Here is a 6000-nt window from a genome sequence, read left to right as displayed (position 1 = left end):
TGAATCATTGGTGAAAATGGGACCTAAGGGTTGTAATGTTAATTATGGAAAATGACCTAATTACATTGGTTGATTAATTGGGATAATTAATTATGAGAAATGAGGAAATGAAATGGAATTGTTGAGATTGGGAATGCGAAGGGGTAAAGGGTGTAGTTGAATTACTTTTCACTCACCGGAATGAAATGTTGATTGTATATCCATTGTGCATTTATTTTCTGTTTAGAAATAATTGCTTTGGGCTATCGGTGGAGGATAGTCGTGATTGTTGTAGACAATGCATGATGATTAGGCAAACGGAAACTAATCAATGGAATGTGTCATGGAATTTGACGGTTGATAGAATACATTAATTGTATGTATTGAGTGATTGTATATAGAACCAATGTGTTTGTATACGTTATGTGTAGAGGAGGAGATGGGGGATGTACTCCGCGGTTTAGGGGAAGATGGGGGATGTACCTCTAAACCGGATAGTGTTGGGAGAAGAAAGGGGATGAACTCCGTAGATACAGCTCATATGCTTGTCTAGAGAAGTGAAGATAGAGCTCATATGCTTATCTTTGTGAAGTGTGGATAGAGCTTATATGCTTATCTGTGAATGTGGATATTGTTGTTATACATATCTGTTGAGAATGTGGATACAGCTTATATGCTTATCTGTGAATCTGGGATATAGTTTTTATACATATCTGTTGAGATGATGATAGAGCTTATATGCTTATCTGTTGAAAAAGGGAAAATGAAAAGAAAACTTGGACTCATAAGTCGTATGACATAAATATGTGATTTATGTGAATGTATCAGTGTTGGCCATCTATCAATTGCTAATCTTTTAGTCATTGTTCATGGTTGGTTTAGTGTATTTCTACTGGGCTGTGGCTCACCCTATATGGGAATATCATTTTCAGGTACAGGTAGCATGCCACCTCCAAGATCATAGCTTGGGAGGCTAGAGGCGGACATACTTTTGTCGTTTTACTTTTGATGTATTACATGTAAATTCAAGCCAAGGGCTTAATGTGTAAATGAGTTAGTACTCTTTTGTTGTAACCAAGTGTTAACTTGGAAATCTGTAAGTCCATAGGGCATTTGCTTTTGTTGTTAACATGTAATACTTATGTAATGGAATTCTGATAAAATGGAAGAATGTGGAACTTTTACATATCCATGCATGTCTTATTTGATGGGTTTAATGTTATTATTTTGAGGGCGTTACATTATTATTATTATTATTATTATTATTATTATTATTATTATTATTATTATTATTATTATTTATTGATTTATTTATTTATTTTTATTATTATTTTTTTGAGTTCTATTTATTGCAATATTAAAATTAAAAAAGAAAATTCGGGTGTCACAGATAGAGGTGGTGAATACCATTTTCTAGAATATTGTGAAAATGCTAGTATTATTCATGAGAAGTCTGCATCCTACACACCACAACAAAATGGAGTAGCTAAAAGAAAGAATAAAACATTAATAGAAATAATTAATGCTATGCTTTTTTACTCCAAGCCTTGCTCACTGTCTGTCACATACTCAATAGAATTCTTCTCAAGGGAAGAAATGTTACTCTTTATGGACTTTGGAAAAACAAAAAACCTAATCTTATTTACTTGAAAACATGGGGCTGTAGAGCAATAGTTAGATTGACTGAACCTAAAAGGAAGAAATTAGGTGAAAAAGAAATTGAATGCATATTCCTTGGCTATGCTATACATAGCAAATCATATAGGTTTCTAGTAGTAGAGCCTAATGGTTTAATAGAAATAAATACCATCATTGAATCACGTGGTGCAGTATTTTATGAGAATCGTTTCACAACCATTCCAAGGTTGGATTCTAATCAAGAAAATGAATCAACTCCTTTGATGTCTACAAAGGAAAGTGAACGACATGAACCCATCGAGCCTAATGAACCTAATGAGCCTATTGAGCTAAGGAGGAGTAAGAGGGCTAGGATTGAGAAGTCATTTGGCCTTGATTTCATTGTTTACTTATAGAAAGAACTAGAAAAGCTTATTGTACGCAAACAATGATTTCTTTGAATATGGATTCAGATCCATTAACTTTTGAGGAAGCTATGAAGTCACAAGATGTTGCTTTTTGGAAAGAAGCAATAAATGATGAGATGGATTCTATCATGGGTAACAATACCTGGATACTTGCTAATTTGCCACCTGGATCCAAACCAATTGGTTGTAAACAAATTTTCAAAAGGAAAATGAAAGTTGATGTCACAATTGACAAGTTCAAAGCAAGATTAGTTACTAAGGGTTTTACTCAAAAAGGAGGGTATCGATTATTTTGATACATATGCTCCAGTGGCCAGAATCGCCACCATTTGAGTGTTGATTACCTTAGCCTCAATCTACAAACTTGAAATCCATAAAATGGATGTTAAGATCGCTTTTCTAAATGGAGAGTTAGATAAAGAAATCTACATGCAACAACCGGAAGGTTTTGTTGTACAGGGTCAAGAACACAAACTGTGTAAACTCGTGAAGTTACTATATGGACTGAAACAAGCTCCAAAATAGTGGCATGAGAAATTTGACAAAGTAATAGTGTCAAATGGTTTTAGGATACATGAATCTGATAAGTGCGTATTGTGTAATCATATGTCTATATGTAGATGACATGCTTATTTTTGGTACTGACAATGATGTCATTGAAAGTATTAAAAGTTTCTTGTCGTCTAGCTTTAGTATGAAAGACATGGGCTTGATTGATGTAATTCTGGGTACTAAGATCAAACAAGAGGACAATAATTTGATTCTAACCCAGTCTCACCATATTGAGAAAATTTTAAAAAAATTTAATTAATATAATTGTACACCCACGTCTACACCTTTTGATTCAAATTTGAAATTGTATCCTAATACTAGAAGAGCTGTTGATCAGCTAGAATATTCAAGAGTGATAGGTAGCCTGATGTATGCCATGACTTGCACTAGACCTGATATTGCATTTGCAGTGAGAAAACTTAGTAGATACACTAGTAATCCCAGTAGTGTGCATTCGCATGCTGTTAACCGAGTACTTAGGTACTTGAGGAAAACCATAGACTATGGAATAGTCTATAATGGCTATACAGCAGCGCAGGAAGGATTCGCGGATGCTAGTTGGATAACTGACCATGAAGATCACTCGTTTATGAGTGGTTGGATTTTTACTCTTGGAGGAGGAGCTATCTCTCGGGGTTCTAAGAAGCAAATATGCATAATAGACTCAACCATGGTGTTTGAGTTTGTAGCATTAGCATCTTGTAGCAAAGAGGCAGAGTGGCTAAGGAATCTCTTGTTAGAGATTAAGATATGGCCAAAACCTATGCCACCAATATCTTTGCATTGTGATAGTGAAGCAACTCTATCACGGGCCTATAGCCATGTCTATAATGGAAAGTCCAGGCATATAGGACTGAGACATAGCTGTGTTAGGCAATTAATCATAGAAGGTGTGATTACCATTAGTTATGTAAAGTCAAGTGAAAACTTGGCTAACCCCTTAACAAAGGGACTTGCAAGGGATTTGGTGTGGAAAACATCAAAGGGGATAGGTCTTAAGCCCACTTAACATAATTACTCATGGTGGAAACTCGACTCAACGGTTGAAGAAACGTTAATTCTTGAGTTCAATGAGCCCAAGTACACTATACGTCGTGATTGCAAGCAATTAGTTTTATTTCATTTTCATCCCAAGGTTGAAGTGCTTGGTACCTGCAATGTGAAAAGAAGATGACAAGTTAGCAAACTGTTACTAAGCTTACATCTAAGTTGCTAGGGTACTGTAAATTATAGAGGTACTCTTAGTAAGCTAACCTATGTGAGTGCAGGAGGTGGTGCTATTTCCTATGAGTCCAAGGGCTTGACTCTAGAGCGCTCATGAAACAGGATATAAACACAAGGCCAATCCATGTGTCGGTTTGTTTGAATACTTGAGGTAACCTCTACTGTGCGTGGGACATGTTCGATTAGTCGTATAAGATCGCTAGTTCAAAGACAAGTCTACTATGCTATCTTGACTAACTTTGAGATGTCTTCACTAAGTGAATGATTCAAATCGTAAGATATTGTCACCTATGCATATGGCTGCCAAGTGAACCGAGAATCATCATCCAAACCACTAATTTCTTGACTTGATTCACTTGAAAACACACTAAAAGTCTTCATTTCTTTGGAACTTCACGTAAGCCTTCAACCTGTAACAGTAGAATTATTATATATGAATTAATTTTATGATAGTACTTAAGAAATTTAGTTTATTAAAGATGAAACATACCCAAAGATGTCAACCCAAGGAAGCAAAATCTCTTTGAAAATGACTCCATAGTCTATCAAAAGAAACAAGAATATATTATTTCAATATTATGTTTCACATAAATTGATAATAAATGAATTTTTCATTATATTTGTATGGATCAAAATTAATAATTAAAAAAATACTTACATCTGATCCCTTTTTGAGTCCATGTAGTGCACGTACCTAATCAGATCCACATAGTAAGATTTGGACTATTTTCGTTGATAATGATGCTCGATAGGGATCAATAACTCTACTACCAGCACTAAATGTCGACTTTGACGCTACTATACTGATTGGAATTGACAATATATCAGTTGCCATCTTGGACAATATCTGATACTTGAGGTTATTTACTTTCCATCACTCTAATGCATCAAAATGGAAATTTGAACCTTCATTGCATATGCAAACACTTTCTTCTAAATAAATGTCTAAGTCAAATTTTGTAGGCTGAATTGTGTTTGTCTTCTAACAAAAGATTCAAATTTAGATCTTCCCGTCTCGAGAGCTTTTCCAAGACCATAAGTAGCATTACTAGAATCATCAGCTTCTCGAGTGCTTTGCTGCATGAATAACAACATATTCATTGTAAAACTCATATAGGGCCTCATGCACCACAGAAATATTTTTAGTAGCTTCTGCCTCAGGGTAGATCTCTGGAAGACAAAACTGAACAAGCATCAATTTGAATCTTGGATCCAACACTCCAGCTATAGCCATCAACAAATTACATTCACCCCAATACTTGTCAAATTTTTTTTTTTTTTTTCAATCTTCAAAGCCATTGCCTTAATGTAGTCATTGTCATCCACCGACTTCTTATTCAATATTTATTTTATCCTCCAAACCTCTGCAAGGAACAAATTAGAAGTATGATATTCACTCCCAGAGATAATATTTGTGACTTCATTGAAAATTGCCAAAAATTGACATACAGGTTCAACTTTCACCCAATCTTCAAGGTTAGGCACGTAAACAAAACTTAGATCCATTTCTTGATATCTAGGGAAGACATCTTTAAACTCCAAAGTAACAGACAACATCATATAATCTACATTCCACCAGGTTGGACAATCTGAAATCAATTCTTTTGAAGGCAACTGCAATTGCTTAACAATCTCACTAAATTGATTAAGACGTGCTTCTGATGCATTCAAGTACTTCACACCATCTCGAACACCATCAACAGTATCTCTTATTTGGCCAAGCCCATTGTAACAACCCCGACCCTTAACTAATGTATAATCCATGATTAAACATTCTTAAGAAGTAATTAAGGTGGAATTTTGCATTCATTACATGTATTATGTGCTATATGAGTTTTTATCTATTCTGCGTAGAAATATTTGTTTCTGTTTCTATTTTATTCTGCGAATTGAAGGCCTTATCGATATCTGATCACGGAATTGACTTGATTTCTGTGCTAGTAAGAATTTTTAGAACCTTATGGTCAGTTTAATTAAAATTCGATTCGGAACACATTAAATTAAAATAATTAGTGTCAATTGCTTAGCTTAAGTTAAGATTAATTAAATGTCTTAAGTAAGCCTATATAAGGCCTATACACACCACTTGAGGCACTCTTTTTCTCATCATCTTTGAGCCTTCAAGAGACAAATGTGAGAGAGAAGAAGAGAGAGACCAAGGGGGTTGAGATCAACACTAGAGCTTGGAAGGAATTACTAA

This window comes from Camellia sinensis, chromosome 5 (assembly GCF_055761805.1).
Source record: "Camellia sinensis isolate YWXY chromosome 5, ASM5576180v1, whole genome shotgun sequence".
Classification (NCBI taxonomy): domain Eukaryota; kingdom Viridiplantae; phylum Streptophyta; class Magnoliopsida; order Ericales; family Theaceae; genus Camellia; species Camellia sinensis.
The sequence above is the reverse complement of the archived record's forward strand: the minus strand, read 5'-3'. Positions refer to the sequence as shown.